At 47.0% G+C, this 23,965-nt stretch overlaps 1 pseudogene; it reads left to right on the top strand.

Moving 5' to 3' along the window:
- The first annotated feature begins 2,190 nt into the window (after positions 1–2,190).
- Positions 2,191–23,735, top strand: LOC125518134 (senescence/dehydration-associated protein At4g35985, chloroplastic-like; annotated as a pseudogene).
- The last annotated feature ends 230 nt before the right edge of the window (positions 23,736–23,965 follow it).

Below are 23,965 nucleotides of genomic sequence, written 5' to 3'. Positions count from 1 at the left end.
ACGCCGGCCACTACCCCGATCCCGACGCCAGCCACTGCCCCGACCCCGACGAAGCTAGTAACCGTCTGTGTATAAGCTTTTCCCTAGTAGTGGTAGCCTGTGCGAGATTTCGGTGGTCAGATACCTGGCTTCTCTTAAATACTTAATGTCCTCCTCTGTGACGCAGGAGGGCATCCACTGACCGTGATGGTTGGACCCGGACATGATTGAAGGTCCGAAGCGCCTAGCCTGAGCCTTAGGTGTTGGAACTCGAGGTAGGGGAAGGATTCGATTGAGTGCGAGAAGAAAAGGACAGGTCGTGGCCTCTTTATAAAGAGGGTGAATATCAAGCGTCCTCCGCGTGGCCGTTTGGAACTTGCCTAAAATCGAGGAGTCATACCAACGGGCATGATTTGGTTACCCATATCCGTATTGATGAGAATCCCATGATAAGGGGAACACGATCTCTGCTTCGACAAGACGTGCCAATAAAACGGCCTCGTGAAACGTGCAGTGGCAGGCTGATTGAGAAAAACGATTTGGATAATGACCAAGCCGTGGTGTGATGTCACGCTATGAAAAGTTGTCAGCAGATTAGATTTGTGGAAATATTATTCTCTCTACGGGGGTATGTGAAATTTGTTTTGCAGAGTCGGACACTATTCTTGTGTTCAAAACCTTCTATGGAGTATTTGGAGGAAGAATCCGCCTTGCAAGCCGAAGACAATCTACGCGCCGGACTCATCGTCATTGAAGCCTGGTTCAGGGGCTACTGAGGGAGTCCTGGATTAGGGGGTCCTTGGACAGCCGTACTATTGGACTATGAAGATACAAGATTGAAGACTTTGTCCCGTGTCCGGATGGGACTCTCCTTGGCGTGGAAGGAAAGCTTGGCAATACGGATATGTAGATCTCCTCCCTTGTAACCGACTCTGTGTAACCCTAGCCCCCTCCGGTGTCTATATAAACCGGAGGGTTTAGTCCGTAGGACAACAACAATCATACCATAGGCTAGCTTCTAGGGTTTAGCCTCTACGATCTCGTGGTAGATCAACTCTTGTAATACTCATATCATCAAGATTAATCAAGCAGGAAGTAGGGTATTACCTCCATCGAGAGGGCCCAAACCTGGGTAAACATCGTGTCCCCCGCCTCCTGTTACCATCCGCCTTAGACGCATAGTTTGGGACCCCCTACCCGAGATCCGCCGGTTTTGACACCGACACCGTGTGCGAGAAAACCGGCCCGACCCCTCCGCCGATGCCACAGATTGCTATAGCGGACACGGCTAGTTTCATTTGAATGGTCATTAGTTACTGGTATTCACATTTCAGTTGCATCATGCTAACTAAATATTGCAAATCATCTTTTGTTCAGCACGCCTCCCACAAAGGATCTACCGATCCTTCTCCATCTCGCGGTGCCGCAACTCCGACTAGTCCTTCACCTTCCGGATTATGGTAAGTTTTCCCAAGTGTTTTGCTTAACAAATGCTTTGTTAGCTAGAAAATGGCATAACAACCTAGGATAGCTCAATAATGATCTATAGCTAGCTTAGCTAGTTCATTTATGACATAATTAGCTCACTTAGGTAAAAAATGGCATAACAACCTAGCATAGCTCAATAATGATCTATAATTAGATTAGCTACTTCTTTTATGACATAATTAGCGCACTTAGGGAAAAATGGCATAACTACCTAGGATAGCTCAATAATGATCTATAATTATCTTAGATACATCATTTATGACATAATTAGCACACTTCCATACCTAATATTAAAGGATGAAACCTTTCATAGTTCTCCATAAGTGATCTCTTTATATCCGTTAGTTTTATGTAGATTAACAGCTAAGATTTAATAGTATATCTAGACACTTGTATAAGAGAAAAAAACGTTGCGGGAATAAATCCAACACGGATACAGGCCACCACGATGTCATCTTTCCATACATATTTGTTTTCGAGTCGATCTCATCGCCCTGGCCTTGACTCGCACGCCTGCGTTTTGACCTGACTTGCCGTCTGCCGGTCTTGGAGGTAGGAGCTTCCTCCCGATCCGCCCGCGCTCACCGTGGCCTCGCGCCCGCCCATGGCCGCTACGATGGCTCCACGCCCCTGGATCTCCGTGTTGACGCAGCCACCTCCACCTCCATCCTCACGTATACGTCACTAGATTGGATTAGATTTCTTGGTCGAGCGTCGTTGGGGATGTTCAAGGACGATGTGGCAATGACCACCGTGGTGTGCCTCAGCAGCGACCTCGGCCGGTCGCTTGCGTACGAGTAGGAGCCCGTTATGAAGCTTGACCGTCTGCACTACCTCTTCAAGCTGCCGGACAAGGACGGCGCCCTCCTCAACAACGGTGTTGTGGAAGCCACGCTGCTGTCGTCCTTCGACGCGCCCCTCAGGTCCCTGCTTCTCCACGCCTCCCGCTCCGTCTAGGGGCTAAAGGCTGCCCCCATCGGCGTCGGCGTGGGTGGACGGTACTGAAACGACTTGTCGCCGAGGGTGGAGAGCTACAACGGCGTGCTCTCCAAGGCCATCGGCGCGGGCATCACCTACCTCGTCAAAGGCATGTTCATATGTACGAGGCCTACGCAGCCAGGTATGTACTGCTCCGGTCTGCTCAATCCCTGTATTTTCTTAGTACAAGGCAATTGCTCTGAACCCACTGCCGTGCAGGTTTTAATGGGAGCCAACTTGATTACTCCTCAAACAGCCGGGGCTCAAGCCAATGCTTTAGCCACTACCGGAAAACGGGCCTACACCGACGGCCAAACCTATGCCTATGGCTGCCGTCGGCCTAGTTTGAGATATGCCGACAGCCAAGTCCTGGCCGTCGGCTTACAATGGTCGTCGGGTTACATGGATCTATGCCGACGGCGGCCGTCGGCACAGAACGGCCGTCGACCTAGGCGCAGACATGCCGACAGCAGCCGTCGGCATAAATCAGCCGTCGGTATAACTGTGGGCCTGGCGACCCCGCCCGTGACTAGCGGCTAACGCCGTCAAACCTATGCCGACGGTCGGGACGGGCGGCCGTCGGCATATCTCCGCATGCCACGTCACCGGTCCGCGGCGTAGGTATGCCGACGGCACCCGTCGACATAGTTGCCACGTCACCGATCCACGGCACGGCGCCCACCAGAACCCTGCCTTATCTATGCCGACGGCTTTGCCGTCGGCATAGCTATTTTTTTACATACTTTTTTTTGCATATGTTTTTATGCTTTTTTTACAAATGTTTTTTTTGCATATGTTTTTATGCTTTTTTTTACATATGTTTTTATGCTTTTAAAAAAATATGTTTTCATGCTTTTTTATGTACTATATGAATATACATGTAGTTTGTAATTTTTTCCATAGATTATGAATATATATATAGTTTGTATTTTTTTCGAGCACATTAATAATATGTTGTCATGTTCTTTTGAATATAGGTCCTTCAATTTTATTAAAATCAAAAACAGCTATGCGACAGAAGTTGAGTGGCGGTTGCAAACGCCCGGCACCCATCTCCGGAGTGTGACCCCCTCACGTCCGCGGTGTGCCCACCTCACGGACGGCGCCGCCGCCAGCATCTGGAGGGCGGAAACAGCCGCATCGGGTCTATACGGAGGGGACGTTGCTCTCAAGTGTTTTCTATGGGATGACCTACCACAACCGGGTGGTGTTGTGGCATGTTCGAAGTGGCGGCACGCATCTCCGGGGCGTGGCCCCCCTAACGGACGGCGCCGCCGCCGGCACCTGGAGGGGGAAAACGGACGCATCGGGTCTACACGGAGGGGATGTAGCTGTCGGTTTGGCCCGGATGTTGCTCCCAGGTGTCCCTCTGAGCTGACCTGACATAACCGGATGGAGAGGTCCACTGGTCAAAGCCCGTCCGTGCAAAGTCAAAGGGCTAGATCCCGTGGTCAAATGCTACAGGGTTAGGTGGGACGGGGGCCCTGAGGCGGTAGCAATGCCACCGGAGCGTCGCACTGGCCCCTCATACATGCGGGGTGGTGTGGTGGCATGTCCGAAAAGGTGGCACGCGTCTCCGGGGTTTGGCCCCTCTCACGGACGGCGCCACCGCCGGCACCTGGAGTGGGGAAACGGACGCGTCGGGTCTACACGGACGGGATCTTGCTATGGGTCTGGCCCGGATGTTGCTCCAAAATGTTCCTATGGGCTGACCTAACACAACCGGGTGGAGAGGTCCATTGGTCAAAGCCCGTCCGTGCAAAGTCAAAGGGCTAGATCTCGTGGTCAAACACTATAGGGTTAGGCGGGACGGGGGCCCTAGGGGTAGCAATGCCACCGGAGCGTCGCATCGGGCCCTCATACATGCGGGGTGGTGTGATGGCATGTCCGAAGAGGCGGCACGCGTCTCCGGGGTGTGGCCCCCCTCACGGACGGCGATGACACGGTAGTAGACGTTCTGCGGTAACGATGCGGCGTGAATATTATTAAATACTCGAAGGGGGATAAAGTCATGAGTTTTTTACACGACGTGGGCACATGTGCTATAGGACTGATGGTAATTTTTTCATAAATTTTCATGATGGAGAAGTATCCGAACAATTCCCTCTACGCGGATTGCTCTTCGCGCGTCTACGACTGTGGCCGGCGGCCTCCGGGGGCTAGCATGCCGCCAAATCTTGCGTAGGCGGCCTCTCACAAGTCTGGAATTGTTGTTGTGGTTGCAAACGCCCGGCACGCATCTCCGGGGTGTGCCCCCCCTCACGGACGGCGCCGCCGCCCGCACCTGGATGGGGGGAACGGAGGCGTCGGGTCTACACGGAGGGGATGTAGCTGTGGTTTGGCCCGGATGTTGCTCCCAGGTGTCCCCGCGCGAAGCATCTCCCTCCGACGGACTTGGATCTGCCCCCCCCCCCCCCCCCCCCCCCCGTCGACGACCCCCTCCCCCTTCAGTCACCTGACCTACTAAGCTCCAGATCGAGCACGCGAGGCGGCGCCCATGCGCTCCCAGACCCGCGACCAGGCCACGGCCTCGGCGGACGAAGCTACTCAAGTTCGGCGCCTCCCCTCCCCTCCCCTCTGTGTGGTTCCGGGAGAGGAGAGGGCCGAGCGGCGTTAAAAAAACATAAAAAATCCATATGAAATAATAATACATAAAAAAACATAAAAAGGAAAAATATAACTATAAAAAACATCAAAAAATTTATATGAAATAAAAAACATAAAGAATAAAAAATATAAACTATTAAAAACATTAAAAAAACTATGCCTACGGCTAAGCCGTCGGCATAGGCGCCACGTGGCATCACTACATATGCCGAGGGCTTAGCCGTCGGCATAGTTGCCCTTATCCATCCCCGGTCACCCCCTCACCACTCATTCTTCCCCGACCCCAGAGCCCGACCCGCGCCGCCGCTCCCCGCCGCCCCCCGCCGCCCGCCCGCCCGCCGCCGCTCCACCCGCGCCACTCCCCTTCCCTCGCCCCTCCCCCCTCCCCGCCTACATCCCCTGGCCCTTCTCGCGCCGCCGACGCCACCTCGTCTCCGCGCCGCCGCGACCACGCCACTCTCCGCCCCGTCACCCCACTACCACCCTCGTCCCCCCGCCACCTCTCACCGGCGCCATCCACACCCGTACCCAACCCCGCGCCCTCCCTGTGTCCTGCCCCGACCCCGTGCTAGGGGGGCGCCGGAGCTAGGAGGCCCCCCTCTGCCGACGCCCTGCTGCGCCCCGGCCGGCCCTGTCCACCCTTCCCCGGTGGCTGCCCCCCGGCCTCCCTACTGCCCGCTGCACCGGCGGCCAACAAGGTGAGCTTTTTTTCAATTTTTTGCAATTTGTTACTGTTTTTTACATAGATGGATATATATGTAATGAATGGATATATGCATGTACAGATTGATGCTAGATAGATGGATGGATGCTAGGTGAATAGATAGATGGATGAATATTTAGATACATACGCATGTATCCATGTAGATGGTCTTGTGATTGTGTAGAGTGAAATAAAAACTCCCTAGTGTAATCTGTATGCTGCTGCTAATTTCACTTCAGTGTACCATTGTGGCAAAGCCATCTATGACACCTTTGTGGTACTGCTTCTGTTTCATTCTGCAAATATGCTGCCATTCTGGAAACTTGGATGGGTGTTTTTCCATTGGTTTTGAATGGAAAACATTGTGGCACCTTGCAAACACAGAGCCATGTCATTATCAGGGCACTCCACTAAAAAATTTATGACAGCAAAAAAAGGCTGCAAAATAACAAATTGCAGCGATTTTATAGAAAAATATATACAGAGTTGTCAAGAACAACATGAAAAATAAATAGGTAATAAATGGTGATGGTAGGCCAAGAAGCAGACGTGTATGGAGGTCCATGGAGCTGTCCATGTCCAGCAGTCTTGACGTACACATCAAGTTGTACTAATTGTGATTAGGTTAAATGAATAATGATATGCTTTGGTACTGTTATTTCTCTTCTTGTCCATCGTATTTGTCAACTCAGACACAGTGATGGTGTCATTAGTGTTCAAGTTGTGCCAATTATTGTAAGTGGTGATGTGTAACACGACCGAAGAGCAAAAGGACAGGAGAAAATTACACTAGATGGAGCGCAAAGAGATCAATTATTTAGATACATACTAGATAGTTTTTACTAAGTTTGTGAATATAGATGAATTAGATGTTGGGCAAGTTTGTGATAGATGGATGGATATTGGTCAAGTTAGTGTTTTGGTAATGTTGATTCATATATAAGAAGCAATTCGAGGCACTTGGTTTCTAAAATACTTAATGAAGTTTTTTTTTTACAATTTGACATGTTGTTTCATGTTCATTCATAATGTTGTGTCAATGCTTAATGTGAGGTGACGACCTAATTTTTTTCACTCGGTGTGATTAACAGGATTTGTGGTGTTCCATCTTCGTGGAGTGATCGTTGACGTTGGAGGTGTTGGTCCACGATCGTCCCTCTCCTTTGATCGACTACATCGGAGGGTGAGCAACAATTCCATGACCTCGTCCACTTTTTTTCCCATGTCACTAGATTAAATTTTTACAACAAGTCGCGTAACCTAGGTCTCCCGTCCGAAAGGGTTGCATCGATAAATAAGTATTCAATTGCATATTTATCACCGCAGCTCTTTCGGATTGTCCAGCGCTTTCCACGGACAGCCCGAGGATGTGTAGATTGGGTATGTTGTTCATGCTCTACCCCGTTCTGAGACAGGATTTCGGCGGTCCCTCCCTGTTGTTCTCCGGATGCACATTCTCTCGGCATTATGCCGAGACGTGTATTCGGAGAACAGCGGGGAGGTGCTGCCGAAATTTTGTCTCGGAATGGGGTAGAGCATGGACAACGTACTCAATCTACACATTCTCGAGTGAGATTAGGACCCATCTTTACCTATTAGAGATGTAGGTGGATTAAATGTCGTTTCTCGTCAACCTTGTAAAAAATAAAATATTGATGTGAGTAATTTAAATGAATCCTTAATTTTGTTGTGTGGCTTCCAATAAAGAAGAGATGACAGATAATCAGTGGATGTATAGTGGGTTTTTCCGTCGGAATCAAGTAACAACAGAGTGGGTCGAGAAAACTGATGTGTTTTTGAAAGAGATATTCCATAGTCCAATGAGGATGGTGCCAGAATGCCCGTGTGCCAAATGTAAGAGATGTATCCGCAGAGATAAGAGTGAGATGACTAAGCACCTTCGCACGAATGGATTTATGCCCAACTTTAATATGCCGATAATCTTATGAGGGCCATGAACTGCCGAAAACCATGTATGCTACGAAGAAAATCATGAAGGCGCTCTCCATGGACTATGAGAAAATACATGTTTGTCCAAAGAATTGCCTTTTGTTTAGGCATGAGTATGCGGATGACAAGTACTGTAGGAAGTGCGGTTCCTCTCGGTATATTGAGGTGGTCGATAAGCATGTTCAAAAGCAGCAGCTAAAAATCCCTGTGAAGGTTCTTCGGTATCTTGATTTTATAAAAAGACTGCGGCGCCTTTTCATCACCGAGGAGTCTGCCAAAATGATGAAGTGGCACAAGGAAGGGAAAAGGTACAATCCAAAAAAAATTGTACATCCATCAGAAGGTGAAGCATGGAGGTCATTCGATATAGAGTACCCGGAGGAAGCAGCCGAGGCTGGGAATGTCAGAATTGCTATAACAGGTGATGGGTTCAATCCATATGGTATGTCGTCTAATCCATACAGCTACTGGCCCGTATTTGTTATTCCGCTCAATCTCCCTCCCGGCGCCATAATGCAACGCAAGACCATGTTCTTGTCGCTTATAATTCCGGGGCCTGAATATCCGAGGAAGAATTTGAGTGTGTTTCTGCAGCCTTTGGTGGATGATTTGCACCATTCTTGGTACTTCCCGTGGTTGACATACGACCGACATCTACAGAAAAATTTCTTAATGAAAGTTTGGCTACAATATTGCATGCATGACTTTCCCGGCTATGCCCGGTTCTGCGGATGGTGTACAAGTGGAAAGATGCCTTGCCCAGTGTGCATGCAGGCCTTGATTTTCATTTGGCTGAAGAAGGGTGGCAAATATGCTGCCTTTGACCTGCATCGACAGTTCCTCCCTCCAGACCATCCTGATAGGGAAGACAAGAAGAACTTCACAAAAGGCAAAGTTGTCCATGAAGTAGACGAGATTCCAACGTTTTCTGGTGCGGATGTGCTTGCTCAGCTGAAAGCTCTTAAGCCTGCCGGTGAAGGGAAAGGCAAAGGCAAAGGCAAAGCCATAGGCGAAGACGAGGATGAGGGCAAAGGAAAAGGTAAAGGGAAAAAATGTTTTGAAGGATATGGTGAGACGCACAACTGGACTCACATTACCCCCTTCACGCAGCTTCCCTATTTTAAGGACCTCAAAGTTCCATACAACATCGACGTGAAGCACACCGAAAAGAATGTCGCAGAGTCCCTTTTTCGCACGATCCTCAATATTCCTGATAAGACAAAGGATAATGTTAATGCTAGAGCCGATCAACAGAATATTTGTGATAGACCACGTCTACACATGCAGCCTCCCACAGGCAGTCGAAAATCTTGGTTCAAGCCAGATGCTGACTTCGTACTTAAAAAGGATCATAAGATGGAGGCATTCAAGTAGCTGAAACACGTCGTGAAGTTCACTCATGGTTATGCACTGAATATAAGTAAGGGGGTCAATCTTTCAACGGGCAGAGTGACCGGGCTCAAGAGTCATGACTATCATGTATGGATTGAGCGGATTATGCCGGTGATGGTTCGGGGCTATGTTCCCGAGCGTGTCTGGCGTGTGCTTGCGGAGTTAAGCCATTTCTTCCGCACGCTTTGTGCTAAAGTAGTATGTCCTGAGAAGATAAAAGAAATGCATAAGAAGGCGCCGGAGTTGATATGCAAGCTAGAGAAGATCTTCCCGCCAGGCTTCTTTACTCCGACGACACATCTCATTTTGCACCTCGCGAATGAGGTATTGTTGGGGGGGCCTGTGCGGAATCGTTGGCAGTATGGCCCTGAGAGACAGAACAAGCATCTGAGACAGAAATGTGGAAACAAAGCTAAGATTGAAGCTTCCATAGCTGAGGCAGTTATCCTAGAGGAGGTGGCAGACCTCAGGACAGCCTACTATCCGGACCATGTTCCCACGTTACACAATAAGGTGTCTCGATACAATACAAAAGAACCCAAGTATAAACCCAAGTTGCCTCTATTCATCGGGCAAGGTGGCAGGGCTGGATGCTCGACACCTTATCTCATGCCACGAGATGAGTGGGAGGATGTCATGTTCTATATCTTGCACAACATCAAGGAAGTTGAGGATGAGTGGATGAGGTAATACCTTTGCGCCATTCTTTTAGTCAATTCGTTATGTTCACTTTGCCTAGTTCCTATACCGCTTTTCTTATTGTAGTTGATTCGTTGAAGAAGAATGGACGGGAATGCTGCCTCCTACTGAAGCGGAGGCACTTGCTCTTCTCCGGAAGGGTGCTGATGGAAGGAAAAATTTCGTTGCGTGGTTCATGGAAAAAGTAATTTTTCACACTTCCCTATTACCTATTTCAATTAAACTCATGCACCCTATAATTTCAATTAAACTCATGCACCCTATAATTTCAATTAAACTTGTAGGGAAATGATCCGACCGAATCAATGGATGAAGAATTGAGATGGGTTTCCATGGGTTTTGACCCTACAGTCATGACATGCCAAAAGTATGATGTGAATGGGTATCGCTTCCACACAGAGGAGCACCAGAACAGTCGGCCTAATCCCAAAACCATAAATACCGGAGTCTTCACTGAAGGAGATAATAAAGTAGATTACTACGGAAGGGTAGGAAAAATATACGAGCTTACATTCAAACGTGGCCGCGAACACCTAAGTCTCACTGTGTTCAAATGCCGATGGTTCGACCCCAAAAAGGGTCTGAGACATACGCCTTCTGTTGGTTTAGTGGAAGTTAAACCATCAACCATCTATGCCAGAGCTGATCTCTTTATCGCCGCTACCCAGGCCACACAAGTATATTATCTGCCTTACCCATGCCAGAAAGAGTACCTAAAGGGTTGGGAAGTTGTGTTCAAGGTGTCGCCACATGGTAAGCTATCGGACCCGAATGATGATGATTACTACAACATAAACCCCATGACATACGAGGGAGTGTTCTATCAAGAGGAACATGATGACGTGGTCCGAAACAACGAGGATGATGACTTGGGTTATGTTGACCTGGACCCAAACGACGATGATGCACGGATTGATGGTGAGGCAGTTGTGAATCAATGAGACATAATTATGCTTGAAAAGTTAAATGAAGATGCTGACGACGAGGAAGAGCCTCCACCTCCGTCAGACAACGAAGAAGATATGCGTGATAGTGATGATGAGACCGGTCCACAAATAGATTACAATAGTGATGATTCATATGGGTTCTAGAAAATGTAAGTTCTTTTAATGATCATTACAATAGTATGCTTAATGTGCTATTCTGCTATTAATGTTTTTCCTGTATGCTTGTTTAATTGATATCCTTACTAATTGTTTATTCTCTTCTCAATGCAGGTTTGCTAATCATGGGCAAGTCCAGCGGCGCCAGTTTCCTCAGTAAATTCAAAGGACTTACTCGGAGTGGAGGAGCCCACAAGGTTCCCTCCTGACTACGCGAGGATGACACCTCATGGGGAGGTGGAGGGGTCGGGGGAGGAGACCCTATAGGAGGAGGCGGTGGGGGGAGAGCCCCTAGAGGAGGAGGAGGTGGGGGGAGAGCCCCTAGAGGAGGAGGAGGTGGGGGGAGAGGGAGCCGGGGCAAAAAAATCCGGGCCGTGTCCGAAATAGGAGGGTCTTCTTCGATGCCCTCCTATACAGAGGCACCTTCTGAGTCTGAGGAGGAGGAGTATGTTCCTGATGGCGAGGAGGAGGAGGGTGAGGAGGAGGAGGGTGAGGAGGAGGAGGGCGAGGAGGAGGGTGAGGAGGAGGGTGAGGAGGGTGGTGGAGGGGAGGTTGATCCCGAGTTGTGGGGTGACTTGCCACCGGGTGCTCCGCAGGGGTGGCTGCGTGGTAATGCCGGACTACTTACGCCACCTTCTATCGAGGAGCACAAGTGGCTCATTGAACCTGTGGGGACAGAGTAAGTGCCTCTCAATCATATTTTCAACACATGACAACATTTTCTTATTGTACACATGGCAATCCTTTTATTCTTTTGCAGAAACTGGATCCTTCGCGGAAAGGGTCGTAAACCGAACGGCCTTCTCACTGTCCTGTTGAAGGAGTTTTGGCCTCGCCTATTCTGCCCGCGGCCAGACAGGGAACCGAAGCTGCGGGTTTTGGCCACGAGCTGGGCCCACTACGAGGCTTGCAGCAACGCGGAGTACAGGACGGCCGCTAAGGCCGTGATCACCAAATTTTGGGTAAGTTCTCTTATGAATCACTTGTCTTCAGTTTCGTTCATAGTTTATCATTGAATCACTCAACTCATGCCTTGTTTGCTTCTGGTTTATGCATGATTGCAGCAACTCTATAGAGTTCTTGACGAGCACAAGGCCAGAGCCGACGTGGTCTTGCTTGCGGCTGCAAAGAAGAAAGCTCGCCAGTTGCAGTACGAGGTGTGCTGGGTTGCCGTCTCGCAGTACTACCACATCTACCTGCACCAAAAGATGACCAAAACTCAAGCGCAGAAGCAACGACTTACCTTGAACAGGGAGCAGTTCATGATGGTAACTATTACTAACTTTTCATTGTTTCAAGCAGTCAACTATATGTTTCGTGCTCACATGTCATGCTTCCAAAATTTGCATAGGTTGTTCCTCGTTGGTGCTATGGAAGGCATGACGGATGGGCGAGTTTGGTGGATAGGTGGCTAACCGTGGAAACGACGGGACACACGGCCAAGGAAACAGGAACCACTGGGGCTTCAAGGCCATGAAGGTATATCTATGTGCATTTTTGTTCTTCTTTACCGTCATGTTCTTATGTATGGCTAACTTCTGTTTGATGTTGCAGGAGGACAAGTTGAAGAGGCCGCTCTCAGACATGGAGTCGTGGAAACTGGCCCGCGAGTGGAGTCATCGCAAGGAGGGCGAGAGCCAGTACTACGGCAAGACCGAGGAGCACCTGGGGTCTTACACTCATCACTATCAGGAGTTGCATCCGGATGTTCCTGTTGCTGAGGTCGCCCAGTCTCAGATCGACGACACGGCGGTGGTGGCCATCCAGGGGAAGAAGAATGGCCAGTATCCGTGTTTCGATGGCTTGATCACTCCTTCGATCTCATACACACAGCTTCGGGCTACCAACCCGAGCCGGTTAGAGAGTACGGGGCGTTCACAGACTCCCTTAGCCCGCAAGCATGCTGTAAGTACTTCCTCTTTATCTTTTTCTCTCTAGCATTCTCAGTTTATTTTTAGCATTTCTCACTTAGAAACAACCTAAATTATGTTGGCATATAAGGAGTTTGTCGAGCATAGGAATCTCGAGGTGCGGGAGTACTTGAAACGAGTGAAGGCAAACAATGATTACAACCGTCAGATGATGACGGTTAGTTTTGCCCTCTTAAAACCAAGCTAAATTTTTGCACTTTCATTCCTTCTGATCTTCTAGTTTGCTTGTTTAACTAACATTCAAGCTATGTTAGCGTCTTGGAGTAACCGCACGGATCCACCACAAATGGGACCCCCACTACCACCTGCGGGAGAACCCCCACACGTGCCCACGTTCAATGAATGGGTGGCACTAGGAAGTGATGGTCCGGTTAGTACATTCGCCTAACTACTGGCAAACTAGTTCTCGTTCATTCAACACTATCATATCATATTTACCGTTAGAATATTTTCTGAAACATGTAGGGGACCGGTGGCTCGACTCCTGCTCCGTCGACCCCAGTCACTCCGATCTGGCAGAGTGATGGTGGTCGCGGTGGCGGTTTTGGCGGAGATGGTCTTGGTGGTGGTGGTTTTGGCGGAGGTGGTCTTGGTGGTTTTGGCGGAGGTGGTCTTGCTTGATGTCGATGATGATTCCGTGCATGTGGCCGTCGTGCCATGCCTTTCATGTTGCTACTTTTATGATGTTCCATGTCTTGCACTACTTTTATGTTCATGAACTTCCGCCGGTGATGATCTTTAGATGATGATGATGAACTTGACTATGTTTAGACGATGATGATGAACTTGAGTATGTTTAGATGATGAACTGTCATATTTCTGCATAATTCCATATTATTCTGCTTTGAAATGCTATCAAATGAACTGAAAAAGATAAAACAGGGGAAAAAAACTATGCCTACGGCAAAGCCGTCGGCATATATAAGCCATGGAGTTACCAGGGCTTGCCACGTGGCAGATCTATGCCTGCGGCAAAGCCGTCGGATTAGATGGAAATCTATGCCGACGGCTTTGCCGTAGGCATAGACCTGCCGCCAGGAGAAACCAGGGAAAGACACGTGGCAGTGCTATGCCTACGGCAAAGCCGTCGGCATAGATTTCCATCTATGCCGACGGCTTTGCCGTAGGCATAGCACTGCCACCAGGAGCACCATAGGACGCCACATGGCAGAGGTACGCCGACGGCTAGGCCGTCGGCATAGATCTCTACCTATGCCGACGGCCAAGCCGTCGGCGTACCTCTTCCACGTGGCGTCCCATGACTCGTCAGCGCTTTTGACGGCGCCGTCCGTTGCCGTCAGACGGAAAAACACTGCCAACGGCTAAACTATGCCGACGGCTGCCCCAGGCCGTCGGCATGGGGCCCTATGCCGACGGCTATACTACGCCGACGGTCTGACAAGACTACGCTGACGATATCTACGCCGACGGGTCTACGCCGACGGCAATGGACCTATGCCGACGGCCCCTGGCCGTAGGCATAGACCGCGAGTCCGGTAGTGAGCGGCACCGGCGGAGTTGACGGGAACAGCCAGGCAGGTCTGGGGAAGCGTGGATGAGTCAATATATAAGAGCCTCAATAGGTAGGAACTCAAATAACCATATCACTTTGCTCCTTGTCTGAATTTTTTCTTATTCATCACTCATTTATCATTACTGATCTTGGTTGCTTAGGGTGCGGAAGCTGTAGGAGATGATGGAGAAGTTGAGGAAGACATTCCTGGAAACGGTCATCTCGGTGACAGGGTCCACGGCGGCGCCGCTACTTCGTTCCAACCAAGGGAAAGCCCTCCTCACCACCGCCCCGGCGAGGTCGTTTTTATCCTCTCTTGACGCCATCAGTGAGTACAGCAGCGCCCTGGAAACACCAATGGGACCTTGCCGTGATGAGCAAATCTTTCAGTACATTACATAGTTTGCCTTCTTCCTGTGACAAATAAAGTTATGGACGCGGTAGAGGCTGCCGAGAGGAGGTCCCTTGCTGCAACCTCCAATGTTGTTTCTGCTGCAGTGTCCAAGAGGTAAGAACATGAGCACCTCAAGCCATATGAAACCATTTCTCTGTCCGAAAATCATATCAGCATTTTGAACATCGACTTCGCAGGAATGCCGGCCTGCTTTGCGTGCTCCCTGTTAGAAATTTAGGGGGTAGCATCATGTGCAAGGTTCGGCTGCCATCCGCTGTGCAACTACGACATCGTTGTAGCTCTGATCTGTTGCGTACTCTGCCGCCGGTCTGATTAAGACCGCCACAAGCTATCACATCGATCTGCCACCCATGCTTCTCGCTGGGTTACCACGATCGACCGGCCGATTCATCTGCTGTGTGCTACATGGACGCTGGAGTGCGCTGCGTGGATCTACTCATCTACAAGCCTGAGGAATCCCACAAGCCTGCGGTAGCTTCTGCAGAACACGGTAGCCTTAGAAATGCAAATTGTGAGCGGCACCACGGATAAGCGCAGAGGAATAGGGGGTAGACCACAAACCCCAAATTTCTAACACTCCCCTCAAGGGAGGCCATTGAACAGCCTCTAAAAGTTCTTCTATTTAATTCTTGAATATATCAGCCTGTTCCATACAATTCTTGACTATATGTAGAAAATATTACCCCGTCATCTAGAAACTTTTGAAACAATAAAATAAGCCTTTTGATATCTTAGCCCCATGCTTCTACTTTCTAAATCCTAGAATTGACGAGACCTTGGTTAGTTTGGACTCACAGCAATGTGCAATTAGACTTTGAAATACATCAGTTGTGGAATAAAAGCTATTGGACATTTTCACTTGCCTTATGAGCGTGGCTGACAATTATTTAGCAGCATAAAATCATATATGCATTGGTAACTTGCATCTGTGATATGGACGGATCATGGATTATTCTACCATTCACCAAACTCAGTAATAAATAAGGTTATGATGTTCTTTGTTTAAAGTTAAACATGGTTATGAACCTTCATGAATTCAGCAACTAAAATACGAATGGATTAGCCCGAGGAGAAAATAGCAGAATTTATATACAGTATGATGTAAATTTCACATATATTCTCAGGTTTACTGATAAGCCAGCAGTATTGCGTCGGAATGCTACTAACGACTCATAGGTGCCAAACTGAAGCAGGGCAATTTCTGCACTGATACACACTGAACACATTTTATTTCTGACGAAACCTTTAATAATTAAGTTAGTAATCTTAAAAATTAGCAGATGGATGAGCAAATCAATAGTACTTCAGGACAACTGAATCAAATGAAACTAATGATGGTGTGCTTAATATTCTATAGCGGTAAGTAATGAAGAGTAAAATTGCATTTTTCATCATCTCTGAACCCTTTTATTCTCCACATTTTCAGTTTAGATGGCACAAAAAATCATTGGCTAGAAGATCATCATGCGTCAACATTCGGCACCATTGCAATGAAAATTACGTGCATTTGCTAAACAAAAAAAGCTTCCAGAATTACTGTGTTCATAATCCATGTCACTGTGTGAAGTTGTGTCAAAATCATTATGTCCCGAGCCAAGAGTGAATAGACGAAATTACTTCTATTACTGTGTTGTGTTTGCAGCTGCACATAGTGTGTATTTTCAGTAGCCTTAGCCATTCGATAGCACTACAATCGAGAAAAATATGTTTTGCTATGTGCTGCATTGTGGTAATCTTCAGTATGCAACGAGCTACTTGGATTGCGACAATCGACAAGTAATCCCACAGACACCATCAGGACTAAGATTACTCTTAATTACGCAGCTCACCAGATAACTTAAAGATTTTTTTCCACATGAAAATAATGACATTACAGTTCATATCTTCTACTGGAACTCCTTTTCTGTGTATGAACCTCAGAAGACAACTTCCAGTAGACCTAACTGATGGAGATCTCAAAGCTCTTAGCCTGCAAGCTCTCAGTTAGGTATTATATTGGCAGCTCAACGTATTTTTTTATGAAGTTTTGTGCCAACTCCCAAATATATTTTGTCATGGGTAAAAATGTAGATGTTGACAACTTGACTTAAAATGGTATTCTTGCTGCAAGCAGGGTGGTATCAAAATTACCACGAAGTAGACGTTGTTTGAATTATTCTTGATTATTTGTGTTATATTAATAGCTCTTTGCCCTGTTCTTAACTGGGTATCCTTGCTCATTGGTCACCTTTCAATTGTACAGAAGGTAATTTACCAGAATATTATAGCCTTTTAGTTGCATCTAAGACTCCAAGGTTCCTCAGTTTCACCTCCGAACATGACATTTGTAGGCTAACTGTCACTTGAAAGGCATGCTTTTGCTATACATTTTCTTAGTTGGTTTAGATTCATTGAATGTTCCAATGTTATTCTATCTGCATATGTGCACTTGGATTTACAAAACTATGAGCAAAGCAATTCATGATGTTACAAACAAAGCAATCATCCTTTGTTTATTGAGGTTTCATTTTTCGTAGTTGTTAGTTACCAGATTGTGATAAAACAACACACACATTGGTGATTTGCGATGGCTTTCTGATTTCTGAATTGGAATGAGCAATCACATGGGTTTCTTGAGAGATTCAAGTAGCGGCGCTTCCAGCTTTATGTCCTGCTAGCATGTTCCTTGAACCAGCTAACCCTTATTCGTGCCGTATGTCCGAAACCGGAGTCCCATGACCATTGTTCCTCAACCCATCGAAGGCATGTTAGGCAGTGGCTCAGTTCATCTCCTTGCAATTGACCATGTTTAGACATGTTATTATCGTGTGAACACTGTGGTCACCGCTGGTGAGGGTGAAGTGGAAGAAAAGCGATTAGATGGGTCAGATGGCATGTTAAAATAGAGGACATGGTTTCCTATCCTCAATTAGAACAAATCAGTGCTAAAGAACTTTGTCACTGCCCACATCCAGGACACGAGGAGGCAGGAGTGTCAATTGGCCCGTGAGAATGTTGATCTAGCTAGAACAAAGGAAGATAAACTCGTTATTGGTGATGTCCCGGTAGAGCTATGCTATAGAATGTACTCTGAATGTTCCCCTACTCCTTGAGTAATTTTTACTCATTTAAAAAACACCGAGGAGATGGACTTGTGAGGGCATCTTGGTCCATGCTTATTAGGCTACGGGCATTTCATGTTGTTTTCTCCCGTTGCAACGCACGGGCCCTTTTCCTAGTAGGTAAAAAATGGCATAACAACCTAGGATAGCTCAATAATGATCTATAATTAGCTTAGCTACTTCATTTTTGACATAAATGGTGCACTTCGGTAAAAATGGCAGAACAACCTAGGATAGCTCAATAATGATCTATAATTAGCTTAGCTGCTTCATTTAGCCCCAAACTATCGTATAATTAGTTTATTTTTCTCCAAAATGACAAAATAACCTTACTTAGCTCCAAAATGATCAATTTTAACTAGGATAGCTCTAAAATGACCTACACTTACCATTTTGTCCTACAAAATGAATAAATATGCTTAGTTAGCTAAAAAAATGGCATAACTACGTAGGTTAACTCCAGAATGACCTATTTACCTAGCTTAGCTCTAAAATGACCTACACACTTAGCATTTTTTACCTACCTTAGCTAAAAAATGGCATTTTTACTTACCTTAGCATTCTTCTTCTTCTTCTTCTTCTTCTTCTTCTTCTTCTTCTTCTTCTTCTTCTTCTTCTTCTTCTTCTTCTTTTTCTTCTTTTTCTTCTTCTTCTTTTTCTTCTAGCTAGTCTTCTTCTTCTTCTAACTTTCATCTTTCCTAATTTGTAGATCTGCTTGAGATGAGGAATCAACTAGCATTGATGGAAACTTGTTGCAAACTTTTACTTGTGCTTGTGCTTCCTTTTTATTTACCGAAACTTGTTGCAAACTTGTTGGAAATGTTGTTGGAAACTTGTATATATATGTTCATGTTGTTGGAAATGTGTATATGTTGACTGAAACGTATTGTTGGTATGATTGTTGAAATTATGTTGAAATGTGTATATATATATACATTTCATATATATGTGTGTGTGTGTGTGTGTGTGTGTGTGTGTGTGTGAAATTCTGTCAAATTGAATGAATTTAGAAAAAAAAAACAGGAAAAACAGGGGCTATATAGCCGCTTTGCCGTCCGCTGGATGACGACAAAGGTATTTGCCGTCCGCCAATGGACGGCAAAGTGGCCACGTGGCAGCTACCTGTGCAACCTGGGTGTAGGGGGCTGGCCTATTTGGCTGATTTGCCATCAGCCAGCAGACGACAAAGGCCTTTGCAGACGAGAAAGATGCAAAGGCCTTTGCCGTCTGCTGGCTGACAGAAAAGCACGCTGTTAACCACTTAACGGGCCTGAACTGTCACGTGCGCCGTCGAGGCTCTTTACCGTCGGTCAGCGGACGGCAAAGCCCTTTGGAGCTTTGCCGTAGCCTATTCAGTCGGACCTGTTGCCGTCTACTAACTGGCGGCAAAGTGTCTGATTCCTGTAGTGCTAAAAGGAAAATACGGATCAAAAAAGAGGAAGATCGTATAAATTTCGACAATAATTAGAAATATCTGACCGTCTATTTGATACATCAGCCCATCCATCCTTGTAATTTTATTTTAAACCCTGATGTTAAATAAAATTACCCACCTCTGTCATTAAGTAAAGGCGGCTAATACAAATCAGCCGATTGATTTGATCTAGAATTAAGCCATGAGGAGAACCGCCTGATCGGTCACATCTCAGCGGTAGGATGCACGTGCCATCTTCGACACGCGTGGTCGCTCGCTTGCGATAAACTTTTGCGATTTGCAACGTAAGATTATCACAGCCACGCCCGTTTGCTAGCTCGCGATAGAGCCGCCGATGAGCGCCGCATCGGAGCACTTGTAGCCGCCGGTGATGCTTCACGGTAGAAACGACAGCACCGCCGAAGCCCCCATCGTAGCAGCAGCCGCCGTCAGTGATGCTTCACTGCAGCGGAGCCGCGGTCGAGCGCTGCGTTGCAGCATGGTAACCATCGTCGATGCTTCATTGCAGCGACAACACCGACACGATGGCACTCCATCGCAGCACCTGACACCACAGGTGATGCTTCACTGCAGCGCTGACAACGGCGTGACGGCGCTGCATTGGTGCTCCATCGCAGCACCCGACACCACAGGTGATGCTTCACTGCAATGCTGACAACGTCGTGACCGCGCTGCATTGGTGCTCCATCGCAGCACACAACGCCACCGGTGATGCTTTAGTGCAGCGTCGCCACGGTGCTCTAGCGCCGCCACGTGGTTCAATGCAACGGCGCCAGACTCACCGCGTGCCCTGTCGGGCCGCACACTTCAGTGCAGCGTCGACACGCCCTCCTTACAACACCGTTGCACCCTGTCGCTCCATCGTCGTTGCTGCAGTGCCAGTGGTGAGTCCCCAGCTTCCACTGCTCATGCGAAGAGATCGAGGAGCTCCTCCATCGACGAATGTAAAACTGGTGCCTCGAAAAATGGATTCCCCATGTTGTTGCTAGGACAGAAGCTCTGGCGTGGTCCTGCTGAGGACGATGGGAAGCACGGCGAGGTCTAGCACCGGCAGGCAATGCGGGTCGCGTGTGCTACTCTTGGGGGACAGATGAGGAATGATAGATGTAGGAGACGAAGACAAGAGAAAAGGTAGGAAAAAACGAGTGGCTCTCGAGGATAAGCGGTGCGCTCGTGCATGGTCCCACCATAACCCATGGCATGCAGGTCACGCGGTTTATTACTTTAAATCAGTCGGTTGAACGCCAACATTTTCCTTTAGTAAAATAGAACTTTATTTCAAGTCAAATAACCTTTCCTTTTATCTTCAAATGCAACCGAGTCATCCCCAAATCGTTGCTGCGGTTGCATTAGCCCAGCTTCCTAAGTCTAAGTCCCGGTTAAATTCATGGGCGCACGTGCTATATATGTCATGTGCATGTAGCGTAGCCATATCCTACACAACGAAAAAAATAGCGCGATATAACCACGCTATAGCACCGTTATAGTATATTCGGAAAGCAAACCCTATATTTTCGCAAATTCGGCCGCTATGGCGCTATTCACGTAATTAGCGCGCTACAGGGCACTATAACGTTGTAGTGTGTAGCATTATAGCGTTCAAATGATGAAAAAATTCCGAAAAATTGGGTCAGCACAAGTAGGCTTTGTGCTCGTTCTATGTTAACTCAGGTAGCAGATCAATGTTTAGAATAAAGGTAGGCCAGCACAGGTTTACTTTGTGGTTTGTGCGCGGTAGATGTACAATGTTCAGAGTTTATATGTCAAATAGATTGACTACAGTTAGATATTGTGTTTAAATTTTATGCTTCCTATCTATGGCTAGATTATGTCTCTCTGATGGTGTCTTAAGGTATTGAAATACTTCATTTCTGGACATATTTGGTATTTTTTTTTTGTAAATGCTATTTTGAAATATAGCACGCTATAACTTGTGTAGCATTTGAATAAGGGCCTCGCTATATGGGAAATACTCAATGGTTCCTGGGACACCTGTCCCTGGAATGTCACCGCTCATCCGCACCTGCCTATTAATATAGTTATGTCTGCTCGTTTCGTATTACAACGTTCTCTGCAGTTGCTGTTCTGGTATTTGATTCCTCCACACCTGTTCCGCACCCTATCCCACCCTCATTTACCCATCTAACTCCTCCCCAACTCTCCCTGACATCGCGATACGGTGCAAAAAATAGCTGTCCATCTTTGCATGCTGCTGCTTTATCATGCCTAGTTGTCCGTACTGATAATTAGATTGGTTGGGCATCACGCAGATTACGTTCTTACTCTTCCGTCCCAAACCAAAAACGCCGATTTGATTAATCAGTGCTGCTCACTGTTCATCAGCGCCCGGACAAAAGCTTGCTTCTCCCCACTTCACTTACCTACCCTGCTAGAGCACAACGCTCTTCATCCCCCAACCACCATCTCTTCACTCACCGCTCTGTTCCAGTTACAACCCTAGATCCATTCTCCTCTCCTCCTCGGCCCCTTCTTCGCGCCCCCTCCCCAATCTCCCCTCCTTCAGCAGTGTTCATCCAGGGAGGAGGGATCTGAAGCACGCTGTCCGCTCTAGCAACACACGGTCCTCACCGTCCGGTGAGATTCCCAAATCCATCCATCTCCCCTCCCTTCCTTCCTCAACCTCTTCTCCGATTCCATCGCTCGGTCCTAATATGTTGCATACATATTTATCTTACAGCACGCGCGATGGACCAAGATGATGGTCTGCACCATCCCGCGGTCGACCTTGCTGCCACTGACCCCGCTTGCCCGACCCCAACATCCAGGACCTCTCTTCAGAAAGTTTGCGCTCTTATCTCTACATTCAACGAATTCAAACACAGACTGGTTGTGGAAATTGGTTTTGGTGCCATGTTGCGTCTCCCCGCTATTCCTAGGCTTAATTTAAAATTTAGCACATGGATCATGAGCATGGTCGATGGTCCGAACAGATGCATCAAGCTATCTCATGATTGATCTATTAAATTCTGGCCGGAGGATATCCACAAAGTTTTTGGCATATCATGTGGACAATAGGCATTCATAGCCCTGAATATCAACAACCCGAAAGTTCAGTTCAGTTCTTCAGATCTGTTCTTTGTTTGTCTGACAAAGGGAATAAAGTGCTAAAGAATGTTGAAGCAGTTCTAATGAAAGAATTATCTGAGTCAACTGCCAGTAATTTAGAGATTGACTGTTTCAAGATGGCCTTCGTGATATATTCCATGGGCCACATCCTCGCACCGTCTACTAAGCACGAGTGTTTGTAATTGATTACTGGGCTGCTATTGCCAACACGGATAAAATCGTGGACTTCAAATTTTGTGAGTATGTATTTGCTGATTTACTGGCAGCTTGCTGGAAGGTGAAGCAAGACATTCAGAACAATAGGCCAGTTACTCACTTGATGGGATGCCACCTGTTTTTCCAGGTATTCACTAATATGAACCCATTACATTTCACTCTGATGTTTGATTACTCAAATCATTAATAATCTATAAATGAATGAAAATGCAGATTTTTTATCTACACAACCTAGACCTTGGCATGCTAACCCTCCCACACAATTCATATCCACCCATTTCCTGCTTTGATGAATCAAGGATCAGGAAAATGATCATACACTGCACTAGAATTGGCCCTGGCCCGACTGATTTCTCTGTAGCCCAGGTATGTGTTGCTGCAGTTTACCAATCCATGCAATCGAATCAGACAAAATACTCATGCAATTATTTCCAAATTTTTTACAGGTACGTCACCACACCCATATTTGCTACATGCGTGCCCTTTGGGACAGAAAGCCTGAAGCCAACACATCGTCATCAAAGAAACCAATCAATCCTGCTAAAAAAACCTACCATTAATCACACTCCTCAACAACAGTCTGCTGGAACTTCTTCATATGTGTCACACATCCCTAGACCTGTTGCATTCACCACCATCCTAAAAGATAACTACCCAAATTTGGTGAACATTTCAACCTTTTGTTTGTTAAACCCCTAAATAGAACATCTTTCCTATTTTTGTCTCAGCCATTAACTAACCCATGGTTATCTATAGGCGCATTCTGAGCTTGGCATACTCCTTAATCAGCACAATGCAGTGTACTTCAAAGCGTGCAATGCTTTGAAGCTTTCTGTTCATGAAGAGAATACTCGCTTTCTCCACAGCATGTTGTCAATTCTTTCCCAAAGTTGCATATGTTTCTCGCTTCGTGGTTCAGCATGCATTGCACAAGAGCTCCAGCCACCTGAAGTCCCTCTTTTATCTAATTTGTGCCAACAATCCAACCAACAATCCAAGTCTGAAGGTTAGTATGCTAATAAACATCATGCATGAATCATTTTTAAATTGTTAACAAATTTCATATCATTCCAGGTGCCACATCGGCAGCACCAAAGGGGAAACTCCAGGGAGCCAGTTCCTCCCACACTATGAATGAGTTTACTCCATCAGTCAAGAAAAGCAGGCTAAATTGTATGTCCATAATTATCACTGCTTATCCAGTTCTTTTCATTAATATCGCAATATCTAGTACTTTATTTCACCATCCACTCGTCATTTCCATTATAGTTTATGATGCTGATGATAAGGTAACTCCGAAGCACTCAAAATTGCCAGCACAGCTGGACCCGTCCAAATGTTGGGCTGACAGCCTAATAGGCGGCATCG

Source organism: Triticum urartu, chromosome 7A, assembly GCF_056163025.1.
Source record: "Triticum urartu cultivar PI428250 chromosome 7A, HENAU_Tu73, whole genome shotgun sequence".
NCBI lineage: Eukaryota > Viridiplantae > Streptophyta > Magnoliopsida > Poales > Poaceae > Triticum > Triticum urartu.
Note: the sequence above shows the minus strand (reverse complement) of the source record. Positions and strands in the feature narration are given on the sequence as shown.